The sequence below is a fragment of the Phyllobates terribilis genome, unplaced genomic scaffold, assembly GCF_046119375.1.
Source record: "Phyllobates terribilis strain yellow unplaced genomic scaffold, ASM4611937v1 Scaffold_33__1_contigs__length_13283291, whole genome shotgun sequence".
Taxonomy (NCBI): Eukaryota; Metazoa; Chordata; class Amphibia; order Anura; family Dendrobatidae; genus Phyllobates; species Phyllobates terribilis.
The window spans coordinates 4,775,084-4,794,027 of NW_027362793.1; positions in this window are offsets into that span (position 1 = coordinate 4,775,084).

Genomic DNA, 18,944 nt, shown 5'->3' on the forward strand with positions numbered 1-18,944 from the left:
CCTGCGTGGAGGGGTCAGGCCAAATGGGGAGACCGGTCCCCAAAACGAGCGGAGGCGGGAAATGACCCTCAGCTAGAAACCGGAGGCTGTGAAATTTTATGTGGCGCAGCCCCTCGCTACACCCGCTAGGAAGGCACCACATAGTGTCAGGGAAACTGGCGCCAAGTTTACCAAGAGGAGGCCCGAGGCAGCCGGACAGAAGCGCTGGTAAGAAAGGCCAGACAAAGGACACACAAAGGGGGTCCTGTGAAGTGCTCCAACGTTATCTGGGAGTTGTCTGAGGCCCTCACCTGCTGAGCACAGTACAACGTGGGCAGCCGTTACCTGCAGAAGTGGTCTGGATAATAAGAACTGTGAGTAAAGGCCCTGGACTGCATCACTGACTCCGTATCGTTACTGCTGCTGCCCTGCACCATCACCCCCATCCTCCGCATACACTGCCCTGAGGCTATACTCCTCCCGTGGGGAGTTATACTACTCTCTGCTGCACCCACAACACCAGCCTCAGCGGTCTGCCCTGCAGCGGCGGTTCACTCTGACCGCAATCTACGGTGGCGTAGTTGGACATTTAAACATCAAAACCACATAAATAGTTCCGCCACTGGTTTGACCGCCGTGAGCCACGGAACCGGGTCGCCGCCACGGAGGTGACAACCACCAGCATCCATCAAAAAGGGTCCGGCTCCGGGTGTCCCAAGGCCCAGGGGGTGCGTCAGAACATTTTCATCACCTTTCATAATCACCAAAGGGACAAGCAGGCATGTCCTCTGTCCCCTCTCTTATACATCCTAGTGACGGAGCACCTGCTCTCATCAATTCGCCATAACCCCAATATTAGGTGGATTGAGGTGGGTATGCAACGAGTACAAGTGCTCTGCATTTGCTGATGATGTCCTAGTATATATCACTCAATCACATATATCCATCCCTGCTGTTATGGCTGAAATAGATCACTTTGTTACATGGTCAAATTTTAAAATCAATGCAGCGAAGTCTGAGGCCCTCGATGTCTCCCTCCCCAAATCCATACAGGATTCCATCCAGTCCAACTTTCCCTTTGCCTGGCCCTCACAGGGAATCAAATACTTAGGAATTCCTATTCATAGAGACCTCTCCCGTCTATGTTATCTTAATTTTGGGCCCTTTATTGAACAACTCCATACAGACCACGTTTGGCAAGTTAGAACTGCAAGATTCACTACGTGAACCACTGGTGTTTTGTGGAAAAGCACATGTACACTGTGTTCCAAATGATTATGCAGAAAGTGTTTAGGAATGATAAGGGAAGAATTTGCTTGTTTGTCAGTAAAACTCATTGATGGTGATGTGTTTGTCAGGGCTCTTTATATCACTGTAAGCAATTGCAGACACCTGTGATAATTAGTTTGGCAGGTGTGTCCAATGAAAGACAAGACTACTTAAGAAGGCTGTCCCACATTATTAAGCAGCCTTCATTTTCTGACAAAATGGGAAAGAAAAAGGATGTGTCGGCTGCTGAGAAGCAACAAATTGTGGAGTGTTTAGGTCAAGGCATGACTACAATCAACATTGTGCGATGATCAGGATGAAGTGTCTTGGCAATCAAGAAGTATGCAGCTGATTCACAGTACACACGTGTGCGTGCTGATAATGGCAAATTGAGGACTCTTTCCTACAGGCAATTACGTCAGGTTAAAAGAGCAGCGTCAAAAAAGCCTTGTCATAGCAGCAGATAAGTTTTTGAAGCTGCTGGTGCCTCCAACGTCCCGAGAACAACAAGATGCAGAGTCCTTCAGAGGTTTGCAGCTGTGCGTAAGCCATCCTGTCGACCTCCTCTATCCACTGCACACAAGCAGAAACGGCTCCAGTGGGCCAAACAATACATGAAGACTGACTTCAAAACTGTTCTGTTCACGGATGAGTGCCGTGAAACACTCGATGGTCCAGATGGATGGAGTGGAGGATGGCTGGTTGATGGACACCCCACGCAAACACGGCTACAGCACCAACAAGGAGGAGGTGGAGTAATGTTTTGGGCTGGAATCATGGGGAGAGAGATTGTCGGCCCCTTTAGGATCCCTGAAGGGGTAAAGATGAACTCCATAATGTATGTGGAGTTTCTCAAACAGCACTTCCTGCCATGGTTCAAGAAGAAGAACCGTGTATTCCACAGCAAGATCATTTTCATGCATGATAATGCACCGTTTCATGCTGCACATAACACATCTGCATCTCTGGCTGATATGGGCATAAAAGGGGACAAACTTATGGTGTGACCCCCATGCTCCCCTGACCTCAACAACATTAAGAACCTCTGGAGCATCATCAAAAGGAGTGTCTATGATGGCGGGAGGCAGTTCACATCTAAGCAACAGCTCTGGGAGGGTATTCTGTCCTCATGCAAAACAATTGAAGCAGAAACCATCCAAAACCTGACAAATTCAATGGACGAGAGAGTTCAGAAGCTCCTTTCGAACAAGGTGTCCTATGTGCAAATGTAAAATCACCTAGAATAAAGTTTTGAGTTGATAACTGTTTGATTTCAGTTTCTAATAACCTGCTAATGCTTATAATTTCAAAAATGACCATTTTTTTGATCTTTATTAAAATGAAAAGGTTGATCGAAGAGTGTGGGAGATCTAAGAGTGTGGCAACCCAGTAGTCAGGATTACTTCGAATTCTGACAATCTGAGGGTCATGTTGCAGGTAGTGCAGCAACAAGGCACTCATGTGTTTTGCGCATCTAGGAGCCCCAAAATTATTTTCCGGGCTAGATGCAGCTAAAAATTATTATTAATTTTAAATCTGGTGGAGCTTAGTATAGATGGCCTAATAGAATCAGTACTGCACACTGCTACAAAGTCCAAATAATTTTCCAGCCAAGATACAGATAAACATGATTAGTAATTTTAAATCGGGTGGAGCTTAGTATAGATGGCCTAATAGAATCATTACTGCACACTGCTACAAAGCCCAAATTATTTTCCAGCCAAGATACAGATAAACATGATTAGTAATTTTAAATCTGGCAGAGCTTAGTATAGATGGCCTAATAGAATCATTACTACACACTGCTACAAAGCCCAAATTATTTTCCAGCCAAGATACAGATAAACATGATTAGTAATTTTAAATCTGGTGGAGCTTAGTATAGATGGAGTAATAGAATCAGTACTGCACACTGCTACAAAGCCCAAATTATTTTCCAGCCAAGATACAGATAAACATGATTAGTAATTTGAAAGCTTAAAACGGTTGGTGAGGTGATTTTAACCAATCATCAAGCTTTTACTCTCCCCAGGAAGACACAGGGGTAGAAAAGTAGTTTCGGTTCCATGATTTGTTCATCTTTATGAACGTGAGTCTGTCTACATTATCAGTGGAGAGCCGCGTGCGCTTATCTGTCAGCACACCACCAGCAGCGCTGAACACAAGTTCAGACAGAACGCTGGCTGCGGGGCATGACAAGATCTCCAAGGCGTAAGTGGCGAGCTCCGGCCATTTATCCAGATTGGAAGCCCAAACAGGGCAAGGGTCCAGTGACACAGTCATGGCTTCAATGTTTACTTGGAGATACTCCTGTACTATCGTCTCTAGGCGTTTACTATGTGTCAGACTTCTTGTCTCCTGTGGCCTTGCAAAGGATGGGCTAAAAAAGTGGTGAAATGATTCCGCAAAATTGATGCTAACAGCAGATACTGTGTTTCTGTTACGGTTTGAGTGCTGAACACTCAACGGTCGCACGGTTGGCAAGTTGGAACTGTGAGATTCACTACGTGCACCACTGGTGTTTTGTGGAAAAGCACATGTAAGATTCTGCAACAGTCTCTGCTGATAATCCTGCATGCGTGCATCCCTTTCTATGGCAGGAATAATTTCTGAAAATTTACTTTTGTACCGGGGATCTAACAGTGTGGCAACCCAGTAGTCAGGATTATTTCTAATTCTCTCAATTCGAGGGTCATGTTGCAGGTAGTGCAGCAAGAAGGCACTCATGTGTCTTGCGCATCCAGGAGCACCAAGTCCCTGTTGTGTTGGTGGCGAGGTAACAATCATGCTTCCTTCCTCTGTCCTCTCCCCCCAACCTCACACAACAGAAATGTGATCAAGGTCTCCATCATCTGTTGAGTCTTCCATCAGTTGGTCCTCCACTTCTTCCTGGGCTCCTGCACCTTCCTCACTAGTTTGGCTGCTACCATGCACCCTGGTAAAACCATCTCCCCCATCCTTACATGCCTGCCGCCTTGGTGCTGCTGACAGTCTGGACCTTGCAGATGTTAGCCCTTCCGCATACAACTCCTCCTCCTCTACTTCCTCCACCTCCTCTTGTGCCACCACCTGACTCCGAATTCTGTTTAACATGTGCTCCAGCATGTATATCACCGGAATAGTCATGGTGATAATGGCATCGTCAGCACTAAACATCTTCGTCGCCATTTCAAAACTGTGCAGAAGGGTGCATAGGTCCCTGATCTGAGACCACTCCTCCAGCGTGATTTGCCCCACCTCTGGATCCCCTTGGCCCAGGCTATACGTCAGAATGTATTGCACCAGGGCTTGTCGGTGCTGCCACAGTCGCTGCAACATGTGCAGAGTTGAATTCCACCGGGTAGGCATATCGCATTTTAGCCGGTGAAGTGGCAGGCCCAACGACTTCTGTAGAGATGTAAGTCGCTGAGCTGCGGGATGCGAACGGCGGAAGTGAGCACACAGCGACCGTGCCCTCTGCAAAAGGCCATCTAGTCTGGGATAGTGGGCTAAAAATGGCTGGGCAACCAGGTTCAACACGTGAGCCATACAAGGCAAGTGTATGACATTGCCCCGGCGAAGGCAAGCACCCAGGTTTGCAGCACTGTTGCACACGGGCTTCCTTGGTTTCAGGTCCAGTGGAGGCAACCATTCATGAAATTGGTTCTCCAGAGCTGACCACAACTCCTCAGCTGTGTGACTCACATTTCCCAGACATTTCAAAGTAAAAACCGCCTGATGACGTTGAGCCCTACTGCCAGCATAGTAAGAAGGTGTGCAGGATCACTTCTGCGCAGTTAGAAAGCTTGTGGCATGACCAGACAGGCTTTGGGTGCAGGTGGAGGATTGAGAGGAGGTTGAGGAGGCAGAAGCAGTGGAGGAACTTTGAGATAAAGAGGATTGACGCACAACTCGTGGCAACGGCAAGACTTGGACAGCAGCCCCTTGTCCTGCTGTCACCATAGTTACCCAGTGTCCAGTCAGCGACATGTAACGCCCCTGTCCATGCCTACGTGTCCAAGTGTCTGTGGTGAAATGCACCCTGTCACACACAGAGTTTCTCAAAGAAGCGGTGATGTTGTGTGCGACATGCTGGTGGAGCGCAGGCACACCTTTCTTTGAGAAGTAGTGCCGACTGGGCATCTAGTACTTGGGCACTGCGACAGACATAAGGTCTCGAAAATGCTCTGTGTCCACCAGGCGGAAAGGCAGCATTTCTGTACGCAACAGCTTGCAGATGGTGAAATTCAACCTCTTAGCTTTCTCATGGCTAGGAGGAAATGGTCTTTTGCTTGTCCACATCTGAGGGACCGAGGGCTCGCTGTTGTGCTTAGACGGGGTTGATAAGTGTGTCCCCGGCAATCTGCCGGTCTGTGAGGGAGATGCAGGCGGACATGTTAGGTTGCCTTGATCCAAAGGTGGTGCTATCGATGTCGGACAGCGCTCAACACCAGCTGGTGTTACCACCTCCAAAGAAAATGATGACCTGCCAATCACGCTGGCTGTTGCGGGTAAACAAGTGGCAGGTCTGCGTCCCAAAACAGGTGTGACTGCTGTCCCTCCAGTCACAGAGGATGAAGAGGCCGTGGATGCACAAGATGTGTCAGAGAGTGGTTGGCCCGGCCGGCTAGACCGCATTGTAGCACAGTGAGCTTCCCACTGCAACTTATGCTTCATATCCATGTGCCAGTTCATACATGAAGTACTCAAACTATGTACTGCTAGAAGCCCAAATATTTTTTCAGAGCTAGATGCAGAAAAAAATATTTTTAATTTGCAATTTGATGGAGGTCAGTATAGATGGACTAATAGACCAAGTCCCACACACTGCTAGAAGCCCAAATTTTTTTTCAGACCTAGATGCAGAAAAAAATTATATTCCATTTGCAACCTGATGGAGGTCAGTATATATGGACTAATAGACCAAGTCCCACACACTGCTAGAAGCCCAAATATTTTTTCAGAGCTAGATGCAGAAAAAAATTATATTCAATTTGCAACCTGATGGAGGTCAGTATAGATGGACTAATAGAACAAGTCCCACACACTGCTAGAAGCCCAAATTTTTTTTCAGAGCTAAATGAAGAAAAAAACTATATTCAATTTGCAACCTGAAGGAGGTCAGTATAGATGGACTAATAGAACAAGTCCCACACACTCCTAGAAGCCCAAATATTTTTTCAGATCTAGATGCAGAAAAAAATTATTTTTAATTTGCAACCTGATGGAGGTCAGTATAGATGGACTAATAGACCAAGTCCCACACACTGCTAGAAGCCCAAATATTTTTCAGAGCTAGATGCAGAAAAAAAATATTTTTAATTTGCAACCTGATGGAGGTCAGTATAGATGGACTAATAGACCAAGTCCCACACACTGCTAGAAGCCCAAATTTTTTTTCAGAGCTAGACGCAGAAAAAAATTATATTCAATTTGCAACCTGATGGAGGTCAGTATAGATGGACTAATTTAACAAGTCACACACACTGCTAGAAGCCCAAATATTTTTTCAGAGCAAGATGCAGCTAAAAATTATTTTTAATTTGCAACCTGATGGAGGTCAGTATAGATGGACTAATAGAATGATGCTATGCCCAAAAGGTTTTACTTCACTAGGAGCAGTAAAAAAATTGGTATAGCTTGACTAATAGAATGATGCTATGCCCAAAAGGTTTTACTTCACTAGGTGCAGTAAAAAAATTGGTGTAGCTTGCACCACAGATAGGCTACTCCACTGACTAACACACTCTGCAATAGGCCAAAAAGGATTAGCTTTGCTAGATTTAGCCAAATGCTGTGAAATAAACTTGCACAGCACTGGCACAGACCTGCCTGGCAAAAACTGATAGGAACTGATGTAACTTTGTCCTGAAAAGGACTGCAATTACAATTAGTCTTTACTCCCAACCTTTCTATTTAAGATCACAGACCTGCCTGATAAAAGTCGTAGGAAATGCTGTAACCTAGTCCTTAAAAGGACTGCAATCACAACTCTTCCCTACTCCCAAGCTATCTGTAGAATTGTGCGAAAATTGGCTTGAAATCAACAAGGTATAGCGCACACAGCAACAGCGGTGCCGTCTAACACGCAGCTGCAGCAGTGAGAAAATGGTGGCGACGGGGAAAATGGCTGATTCTTATAGTGCAAGGACATGTGACATACACTGCCAATGACACATGCCCTTGCTTGTGTGAAAAAAAGCACTTTGCTCCGTGTGTTTGCTGCTGATAGGCTGACAGATTGCACCTCCCCACTGTAAATGCGGGAAAGAGGAAAAAAAATGGAGATCTTCATTATTCCCGCAGAGATCCATCCCCTGCTCCTCCACCCGCCCCGCTGTACACTCAAACTGCGTATTAACATTAATTTTCATCATTACTGAGAAAAAATCCAGTTATGATTTTGGGGCAAGAACAGTTATCGAACATAACCTCGAACAGCCGAATTTTTTTCAAATCGTTCGTGTTCGCTGAACGGCTCGAACACCGCCCAAAACAGCTCGAATTTGAGACTGGTGAACAGTTCGAGTCGAACACCGCTCATCTCTAATGCTGTACTGCATGGTTCTTGTAAGGGGCATTGCAAGTAACTCCATCCTAATTTTTTGCAGCTTTTGCTGTTAAGGCATAAGCAAATACTATGGGAGACACACACCCCAATAATGGGAATAATGTTTTTAAGATGCTGTACTGTATGGCTCTTGTAAGGGGCATTAAAAGCATTTTGTTAAGCTACTGGGACCTCCACGTCTCTTCTGAGGGGCATTAAAAGCGTCTTGTTAAGCTACTGGGACCTCCACCACTTTTCCGAGGGGCATTAAAAGCGTCTTGTTAAGCTACTGGGACCTCCACGTCTCTTCTGAGGGGCATTAAAAGCATCTTTTTAAGCTACTGGGACCTCCACCACTTTTCCGAGGGGCATTAAAACCGTCATGTTAAGCTAATGGGACCTCCACGTCTCTTCTGAGCGGCATTAAAAGAGTCTTGTTAAGCTACTGGGACCTCCACCTTTTTTCCGAGGGGCATTAAAAGCGTCTTTTTAAGCTACTGGGACCTCCACATCTCTTCTGAGGGGCATTAAAAGCATCTTGTTAAGCTACTGGGACCTCCACCACTTTTCCGAGGGGCATTAAAACCGTCATGTTAAGCTAATGGGACCTCCACGTCTCTTCTGAGGGGCATTAAAAGCGTCTTGTTAAGCTACTGGGACCTCCACCTTTTTTCCGAGGGGCATTAAAAGCGTCTTTTTAAGCTACTGGGACCTCCACATCTCTTCTGAGGGGCATTAAAAGCGTCTTGTTAAGCTACTGGGACCTCCACCACTTTTCCGAGGGGCATTAAAAGCGTCTTTTTAAGCTACTGGGATCTCCACGTCTCTTCTGAGGGGCATTAAAAGCATCTTGTTAAGCTACTGGGACCTGCACATCTCTTCTGAGGGACATTAAAAGCATCTTGCTAAGCTACTGCGACCTCCACCACTTTTCCGAGGGGCATTAAATGCGTCTTGTTAAGCTACTGCGACCTCCACCACTTTTCCGAGGGGCATTAAAAGCATCTTGTTAAGCTACTGGGACCTCCACGTCTGTCTCTTCTGAGGGGCATTAAAAGCGTCTTGTTAAGCTACTGGAACCTCCACCACTTTTCTGAGGGGCATGAAAAGTGACTTCTTAAGCTACTTGGATTTCCACCACTTTCCTGAGGGGCATGAAAAGCGTCTTGTTAAGCTACTGGGACCTCCACCTCTTTTCCGAGGGGCATTAAAAGCGTCTTTTTAAGCTACTGGGACCTCCACGTCTCTTCTGAGGGGCATTAAAAGCATCTTGTTAAGCTACTGGGACCTGCACATGTCTTCTGAGGGACATTAAAAGCATCTTGCTAAGCTACTGCGACTAGAGATGAGCGTTGTTCTACTCGAACTGTTCGCCAATCTCAAATTCGAGCTGTTTTGGGCGGTGTTCGAGCCGGTCGGCGAACACGAACAATTTGAGAAAAATTCGGCTGTTCGAGGTTATGTTCGATAACTGTTCGTGCACCAAAATCATAACTGGATTTTTTCTCAGTAATGATGAAAATTAATGTTAATACGCAGTTTGAGTGTACAGCGGGGCGGGGGGAGGGGCAGGGGATGTATCTCTGCAGGAACAATGAAGATCTCCATTTTTTTTTCTCTTTCCCGCATTTGCAGTGGGGAGGTGCAATCTGTCAGCCTATCAGCAGCGCACACACGAAGCGAAGTGCTTTTTTTCACACAAGCAAGGGCATGTGTGATTGGCAGTGTATGTCACATGTCCTTGCCCTATAAGACCAAGCCATTTTCCCCGTCGCCACCATTTTCTCACTGCTGCAGCTGCGTGTTAGACGGCACCGCTGTTGCTGTGTGCGCTATACCTTGTTAATTTCAAGCCAATTTTCGCACAAATATACAGATAGCTTGGGAGTAGGGAATAGTTGTGATTGCAGTCCTTTTAAGGACTAGGTTACAGCATTTCCTACGACTTTTATCAGGCAGGTCTGTGCTCTTAAATAGATAGATTGTGGGAGTAAAGACTAATTGTAATTGGAGTCCTTTTCAGGACTAGGTTACATCAGTTCCTATCAGTTTTTGCCAGGCAGGTCTGTGCCAGTGCTGTGCAAGTTTTTTTCACAGCATTTGGCTGAATCTAGCAAAGCTAATCCTTTTTGGCCTATTGCAGAGTGTGTTAGTCAGTGGAGTAGCCTATCTGTGTTGCAAGATATACCACCTGTGTATAGAATACCAATTTTTTTACTGCACCTAGTGAAGTAAAATCTTTTGGGCATAGCATCATTCTATTAGTCCATCTATACTGACCTCCATCAGGTTGCAAACTGAATATAATTTTTTTCTGCATCTAGCTCTGAAAAAATATTTGGGCTTCTAGCAGTGTGTGGGACTTGGTCTATTAGTCCATCTATACTGACCTCCATCAGGTTGCAAATTAAAAATAATTTTTTTCTTCATTTAGCTCTGAAAAAATATTTAGGCTTCTAGCAGTGTGTGGGACTTGTTCTATTAGTCCTTCTATACTGACCTCCAGCAGGTTGCAAATTGAATATAATTTTTTTCTGCATCTAGCTCTGAAAAAATATTTGGGCTTCTAGCGGTGTGTGGGACTTGGTCTATTAGTCCATCTATACTGACCTCCATCAGGTTGCAAATTAAAAATAATTTTTTTCTGCATCTAGCTCTGAAAAAATATTTGGGCTTCTAGCAGTGTGTGGGACTTGGTCTATTAGTCCATCTATACTGACCTCCATCAGGTTGCAAATTAAAAATAATTTTTTTCTTCATTTATCTCTGAAAAAATATTTGGGCTTCTAGCAGCGTGTGGGACTTGTTCTATTAGTCCATCTATACTGACCTCCATCAGGTTGCAAATTAAAAATAATTTTTTTCTGCATCTAGCTCTGAAAAAATATTTGGGCTTCTAGCAGTGTGTGGGACTTTGTCTATTAGTCCATCTATACTGACGTCCATCAGGTTGCAAATTAAAAATATTTTTTTTCTGCATCTAGCTCTGAAAAAATATTTGGGCTTCTAGCAGTGTGTGGGACTTGGTCTATTAGTCCATCTATACTGACCTCCATCAGGTTGGAAATTGAATAAAAAAATTTTCTGCATCTAGCTCTGAAAAAATATTTGGGCTTCTAGCGGTGTGTGGGACTTGGTCTATTAGTCCATCTATACTGACCTCCATCAGGTTGCAAATTAAAAATATTTTTTTTCTGCATCTAGCTCTGAAAAAATATTTGGGCTTCTAGCAGTGTGTGGGACTTGGTCTATTAGTCCATCTATACTGACCTCCATCAGGTTGCAAATTAAAAATAATTTTTTTCTTCATTTAGCTCTGAAAAAATATTTGGGCTTCTAGCAGTGTGTGGGACTTGTTCTATTAGTCCTTCTATACTGACCTCCAGCAGGTTGCAAATTGAATATAATTTTTTTCTGCATCTAGCTCTGAAAAAATATTTGGCTTCTAGCGGTGTGTGGGACTTGGTCTATTAGTCCATCTATACTGACCTCCATCAGGTTGCAAATTAAAAATAATTTTTTTCTGCATCTAGCTCTGAAAAAATATTTGGGCTTCTAGCGGTGTGTGGGACTTGGTCTATTAGTCCATCTATACTGACCTCCATCAGGTTGCAAATTAAAAATAATTTTTTTCTGCATCTAGCTCTGAAAAAATATTTGGGCTTCTAGCGGTGTGGGACTTGGTCTATTAGTCCATCTATACTGACCTCCATCAGGTTGCAAATTAAAAATAATTTTTTTCTTCATTTAGCTCTGAAAAAATATTTGGGCTTCTAGCAGTGTGTGGGACTTGTTCTATTAGTCCTTCTATACTGACCTCCAGCAGGTTGCAAATTGAATATAATTTTTTTCTGCATCTAGCTCTGAAAAAATATTTGGGCTTCTAGCGGTGTGTGGGACTTGGTCTATTAGTCCATCTATACTGACCTCCATCAGGTTGCAAATTAAAAATAATTTTTTTCTGCATCTAGCTCTGAAAAAATATTTGGGCTTCTAGCGGTGTGTGGGACTTGGTCTATTAGTCCATCTATACTGACCTCCATCAGGTTGCAAATTAAAAATATTTTTTTTCTGCATCTAGCTCTGAAAAAATATTTGGGCTTCTAGCAGTGTGTGGGACTTGGTCTATTAGTCCATCTATACTGACCTCCATCAGGTTGCAAATTAAAAATAATTTTTTTCTTCATTTAGCTCTGAAAAAATATTTGGGCTTCTAGCAGTGTGTGGGACTTGTTCTATTAGTCCTTCTATACTGACCTCCAGCAGGTTGCAAATTGAATATAATTTTTTTCTGCATCTAGCTCTGAAAAAATATTTGGCTTCTAGCGGTGTGTGGGACTTGGTCTATTAGTCCATCTATACTGACCTCCATCAGGTTGCAAATTAAAAATAATTTTTTTCTGCATCTAGCTCTGAAAAAATATTTGGGCTTCTAGCGGTGTGTGGGACTTGGTCTATTAGTCCATCTATACTGACCTCCATCAGGTTGCAAATTAAAAATAATTTTTTTCTGCATCTAGCTCTGAAAAAATATTTGGGCTTCTAGCGGTGTGGGACTTGGTCTATTAGTCCATCTATACTGACCTCCATCAGGTTGCAAATTAAAAATAATTTTTTTCTTCATTTAGCTCTGAAAAAATATTTGGGCTTCTAGCAGTGTGTGGGACTTGTTCTATTAGTCCTTCTATACTGACCTCCAGCAGGTTGCAAATTGAATATAATTTTTTTCTGCATCTAGCTCTGAAAAAATATTTGGGCTTCTAGCGGTGTGTGGGACTTGGTCTATTAGTCCATCTATACTGACCTCCATCAGGTTGCAAATTAAAAATAATTTTTTTCTGCATCTAGCTCTGAAAAAATATTTGGGCTTCTAGCGGTGTGTGGGACTTGGTCTATTAGTCCATCTATACTGACCTCCATCAGGTTGCAAATTAAAAATAATTTTTTTCTGCATCTAGCTCTGAAAAAATATTTGGGCTTCTAGCAGTGTGTGGGACTTGGTCTATTAGTCCATCTATACTGACCTCCATCAGGTTGCAAATTGAATAAAAAAATTTTCTGCATCTAGCTCTGAAAAAATATTTGGGCTTCTAGCGGTGTGTGGGACTTGGTCTATTAGTCCATCTATACTGACCTCCATCAGGTTGCAAATTAAAAATAATTTTTTTCTGCATCTAACCCAGCCAATAGTTTTGGCCTAATACCACAGTTTGGCCACTCAGCTCTGCTCGGTTACCATCCATTGTTTTTTTGTGCAAACAACTCCAGAGTTGTGAATTAGTTAACCACCAAAATGAGTGGAAAAAGGCCTGCTGCTGGTGGAAAGGGGAATAGGCGTGTTGGGAAGGGGAAAAAAGGTTGTGTCCGTGGGGTAGGTGCAGAAGAAAGACCATCTTCCAGCCAAACTAAAATGTCTACTTCTTTTAGCGGACAATGTGATAAGATCCCTTTCTTACGGCCACGCCAATCGCTACAAATTCCAGATGAGGCACAAAAACAGCAGGTGCTTCAACGGATATCAAGTGCTCCTTTAAGTGGGCTCTCCTCCACATCAACTTCAACATCACAAATACTCCAGTCCTCAAAGGTGTCACCCAAATCGCACTTGCTTCCTCACAGCTCCCAAATCTCCAGCTGCCCGTCTGAGTATGAGGTAGAACAGATGGTTGAGTCTGCAGAGCTGTTTACTCATACTATAGCCTGGGAATCAGAGGTCGACTCCAGCGCTTCTGTGAATCCAGACGAGGAAATGATCTGCACTGATGCCCAGAATCTTTATGAGTCGGATCCAGGACCAGACGCAGAAGGTTCTGACCATAATGTAGACCCTCATTCCCAAACTGTAACTCCTGTTGGTGGAGACAATGAGGAAGACAATGATAAGACTCAAATACCTGATTGGAGCGACAACTTTAGTTTTTTGTCAGGGCAGGAACAGGTTGGCTCTGAGGACGACGGGTGTGATAATGCACAGGGTGATGATGATGAGGTCGGAGATCCCACTTACTGTCAACCCACAGTCAGCCAAGAGATGAGGTCAGCAGAGGAGGTGGAGGAAGATGCTAGTGACGACGAGGTCAGGTTGCGCCTTCCTGGACAGAGACGTAGTACTGGAAGCACGTCAACAACTGCATCCTCAAACACAACTCTGCCTCTCACCACAAGTCGTGGTGGCTCTTCAGGTCGCATGGGTGCTAAGCCTTGCATAGCCTGGGCATTTTTTCAGATCGATAAAGATGACCCAACTCGTGTTATCTGTAACATTTGTCAGCAAAAGCTAAGTAGAGGCCAAAAAATACATAGTTTGAGTACTTCATGCATGAACCGGCACATGGACATGAAGCATAAGTTGCAGTGGGAAGCTCAGTGTGCTACAATGCGGTCTAGCCGGCCGGGCCAACCACCGTCTGCCATATCTTGTGCATCCGCGGCCTCTTCATCCTCTGTGACTTGGGGGACAGCAGTCACACCTGTTTTGGGGCGCAGACCTGCCACCTCTTTACCCGCAACAGCCAGCGTGATTGGCAGGTCATCATTTTCTTTGGAGGTGGTAACACCAGCTGGTCTTGAGCGCTGTCCGACATCGATAGCACCACCTTTGGATCAAGGCAACCTAACATGTCCGCCTGCATCTTTCTCACAGACCGGCAGTTTGCCGGGGACACCCTTATCAACCCCGTCTAAGCACAATAGCCAGCCCTCGGTCCCTCAGATGTGGACAAGTAAAAGACCATTTCCTCCTAGCCATGAGAAAGCTAAGAGGTTGAATTTCACCATCTGCAAGCTCTTGGCTACAGAAATGCTGCCTTTCCGCCTGGTGGACACAGAGGATTTTCGAGACCTTATGTCCGTCGCAGTGCCCCAGTACCAGATGCCCAGTCGGCACTACTTCTCAAAGAAAGGTGTGCCTGCGCTCCACCAGCATGTCGCACACAACATCACCGCTTCTTTGAGAAACTCTGTGTGTGACAGGGTGCATTTCACCACAGACACTTGGACGAGTAGGCATGGACAGGGGCGTTACATGTCGCTGACTGGGCACTGGGTAACTATGGTGACAGCAGGACAAGGGGCTGCTGTCCAAGTCTTGCCGTCCCCACGAGTTGTGCGTCAATCCTCTTTATGTCATTTTTCCTCCACTGCTTCTGCCTCCTCAACCTCCTCTCGGTCTTCCACCTGCACCCAAAGCCTGTCTGGTCATGCCACAAGCTTTCTAACTGCGCAGAAGGGATCCTGCACACCTCCTTACTATGCTGGCAGTAGGGCTCAACGTCATCAGGCGGTTTTTACATTGAAATGTCTGGGAAATGTGAGTCACACAGCTGAGGAGTTGTGGTCAGCTCTGGAGAACCAATTTCATGAATGGTTGTCTCCACTGGACCTGAAACCAGGGAAGGCCGTGTGCGACAATGCTGCAAACCTGGGTGCGGCCCTTCGCCGGGGCAATGTCACACACGTGCCTTGTATGGCTCACGTGTTGAACCTGGTTGTCCAGCAATATTTAGCCCACTATCCCAGACTAGATGGCCTTCTGCAGAGGGCACGGTCGCTGTGTGCTCACTTCCGCCGTTCGCATCCCGCAGCTCAGCGACTTACATCTCTACAGAAGTCGTTGGGCCTACCACTTCACCGGCTAAAATGCGATGTGCCTACCCGGTGGAATTCAACTCTGCACATGTTGCAGCGACTGTGGCAGCACCGACAAGCCCTGGTGCAATACGTTCTGACGTATAGCCTGGGCCAACGAGATTCAGAGGTGGGGCAAATCACGCTGGGGGAGTGGTCTCAGATCAGGGACCTATGCACCCTTCTGCACAGTTTTGAAATGGCGACGAAGATGTTTAGTGCTGACGATGCCATTATCAGCATGACTATTCCGGTGATTTACATGCTGGAGCACATGTTAAACAGAATTCGGAGTCAGGTGGTGGCACAAGAGGAGGTGGAGGAAGTAGAGGAGGAGGAGTTGTATGCGGAAGGGCTAACATCTGCAAGGTCCAGACAGTCGGCAGCACCAGGGCGGCAGGCATGTGAGGGTGGGGGAGATGATTTTACCAGGGCGCATGGTAGCAGCCAAACTAGTGAGGAAGGTGCAGGAGCCCAGGAAGAAGTGGAGGACGAACTGATGGAAGACTCATCAGATGAGGGAGACCTTGATCACATTTCTGTTGTGCGAGGCTGGGGGGAGAGGACAGAGGAAGGAAGCATGATTGTTACCTCGCCACCAACACAACAGGGACTTGGTGCTCCTGGATGCGCAACACACATGAGTGCCTTCTTGCTGCACTACCTGCAACATGACCCTCGAATTGTGAGAATTAGAAATAATCCTGACTACTGGGTTGCCACACTGTTAGATCCCCGGTACAAAAGTAAATTTGCAGAAATTATTCCTGCCATAGAAAGGGATGCACGCATGCAGGAGTATCAGCAGAGACTGTTGCAGAATCTTACATGTGCTTTTCCACAAAATACCAGTGGTGCACGTAGTGAATCTCACAGTTCCAACTTGCCAACCGTGGTCTGTATGGAATTGTTCAATAAAGGGCCCAAAATTAAGATAACATAGATGGGAGAGGTCTCTATGAATAGGAATTCCTAAGTATTTGATACCCTGTGAGGGCCAGGCAAAGGGAAAGTTGGACTGGATGGAATCCTATATGGATTTAGGGAGGGAGACATCGAGGGCCTCAGACTTCGCTGCATTGATTTTAAAATTTTACCATGTAACAAAGTGATCTATTTCAGCCATAACAGCAGGGATGGATATATGTGATTGAGTGATATATACTAGGACATCATCAGCAAATAGAGAGCACTTGTACTCGGTGCCTCCCACCTCAATCCACCTAATATTGGGGTTATGGCGAATTGATGAGAGCAGGTGCTCCGTCACTAGGATGTATAAGAGAGGGGACAGAGGACATCCCTGCCTTGTCCCATTGGTGATTGTGAAAGGTGATGAAAATGTTCTGACGCACCCCCTGGGCCTTGGGACACCCGGAGCCGGACCCTTTTTGGTGGATGCTGGTGGTTGTAGTCTTCGTGGCGGCGATCCGGTTCCGTGGCTCAGGGCGGTCAAACCAGTGGCGGAACTATTTATGTGGTTTTGATGTTTAAATGTCCGACTACGCCACCCGTGGATTGCGGTCAGAGTGAACCGCCGCTACAGGGCAGACCGCTAAGGCTGGTGTTGTGGGTGCAGCAGAGCGTAGCATAACTCCCCACGGGAGGAGTATAGCCTCAGGCCAGTGTATGCGGAGGATGGGGGTGATGGTGCAGGGCAGCAGCAGTAACGACACGGAGTCAGTGATGCAGTTCAGGGCCTTTACTCACGGTTCTTATTATCCAGACCACGTCTGCAGGTAACGGCTGCCCATGTCGTACTGTGCTCACCAGGTGAAGGGCTCAGACAACTCCCAGATAACTTTGGAGCGCTTCACAGGACCCCCTTTGTGTGTCCTTTGTCTGGCCTTTCTTACCAACACTTCTGTCCGGCTGCCTCGGGCCTCCTCTTGGTAAACTTGGCGCCAGTTTCCCTGACCCTATTTGGTGCCTTCCTAGCGGGTGGAGCAAGGGGCTGCGCCACATAAAATGTCAGAGCCTCCGGTTTCTAGCTGAGGGTCGTTTCCTGCCTCCACTAGTTCGGGGACCGGTCTCCCCCTTTGGCCTGACCCCTCCACGCAGGTGGATTCGGGCGTGCGGTGGCGACTCGCCCGTCCGCACCCCTGGGATCCCTTCATTCCTCGTTCCTGGAGCCTTCTCCGCTCCTCTTCCTTCCTTCTCCCTCTTGCAGGCCTGGGCCTCTGTTACTAGGCCCGCCTCCGGAGCAGAGCTCATGCAGAGCCCCTGCTCCCTGCCACTTCTGCTCAGACTTCTCTGCACTGAACTAAGATGGTGCCCACCTTTTATACTCCCTTCTCAATGCACCCAGGAACTGCTTCCTCCCTGCTCCTGCACTGCAGGGTTCCCCTTCCTCAGTGTTCCCTCCACCCACTCCAGCCAGGGACAGGGACTGTCGTGCCCATCTCAGGGGCATATTGGTCGCCCTGCCTCACGGCAATGTGGTGTAATGCATGCAGGTGTCGGGTCCTGATCCACACTCCATCCTTATCTGAGAGTGAGATATCACACCTCTGGGTGAGGTGCAATACGTCTGTAGCAACCGAGCCCTCGGTGCTACAGTTCCATTTATCTTCAGCCTAGGTGACGTATTGTGATACAGGGCCGTGATTTTGGCTATAAAAGGGTCCCCTAGACCCCTACCCCAAGCTTTTTAAGAGAATCATATATGGCGTGCCAGGAGACTCTATGGAATGCTTTCTCAGCATCCAACGAGAGTATCTACTTACAAATTTTTAACTGCATCTAGCCCAGGAAATACTTTGTGCCTAGTAGCAGTGTCTGCTAGTCAGCGGATTATCCCGGCTGTTAAGCAAGCTACACCACCTGTAGTTTGGACACTTAATTTTTTCAAAGGAAATGCTTCGGGACCACGGGATACTTAGTGAAGAGCATCAGGAGGCACCCCAAGGCATAGGGGCTGGGACTGGCACTAGGATGCCTTGCGGTGGACAGCCGAGCTCGATCCTTATAAAAGCTTTTTAACTGCAGCAGCTTTAGTGGACGCTACTGGAGCTGGAATTACGCGGCTGCTGGCATGAGACTTGCCCTCCAATAGATCCTTGTAAATGGATTTAAAGTGTATTCATTCAAATTAGAGGGACAATTTAAATTAAAAAGCTTAGAGCTGCCTCCACCACAGGGGGGCTCTCTCGACCCACCAGCGGACAGGCACCAGTATTGGGAGAGGGGGGCTGGCCGTCATGGTTCACCGCGGCGGCTCTGGCACAAACCCGGCGACACGGAGGTGGCACGGGCAGGAGCGGACTGGCCGTCTCGGCTTCTCACTTTTTGGATTTTAGAAGGGCATGACATGCCTATATCTGTGTCTCCCCCTCCTTTTACTCCTCCACCTCTTTTCTTTTCGCATGACTATATGTACTTGTCACTTTTCCATGTGTTAGTTGTGTCTTCTGAGCAGTTTGTCAGCTTTTGGACACCTTTGAAGGTGTTTTCTATGTGTTTCTATGTGTTTTTGTTTGCCTGCCATTGGTTTTAACGGTGTTCGAAGGTGTTCGACGAACAGTTCGACGAACAGTTCGGC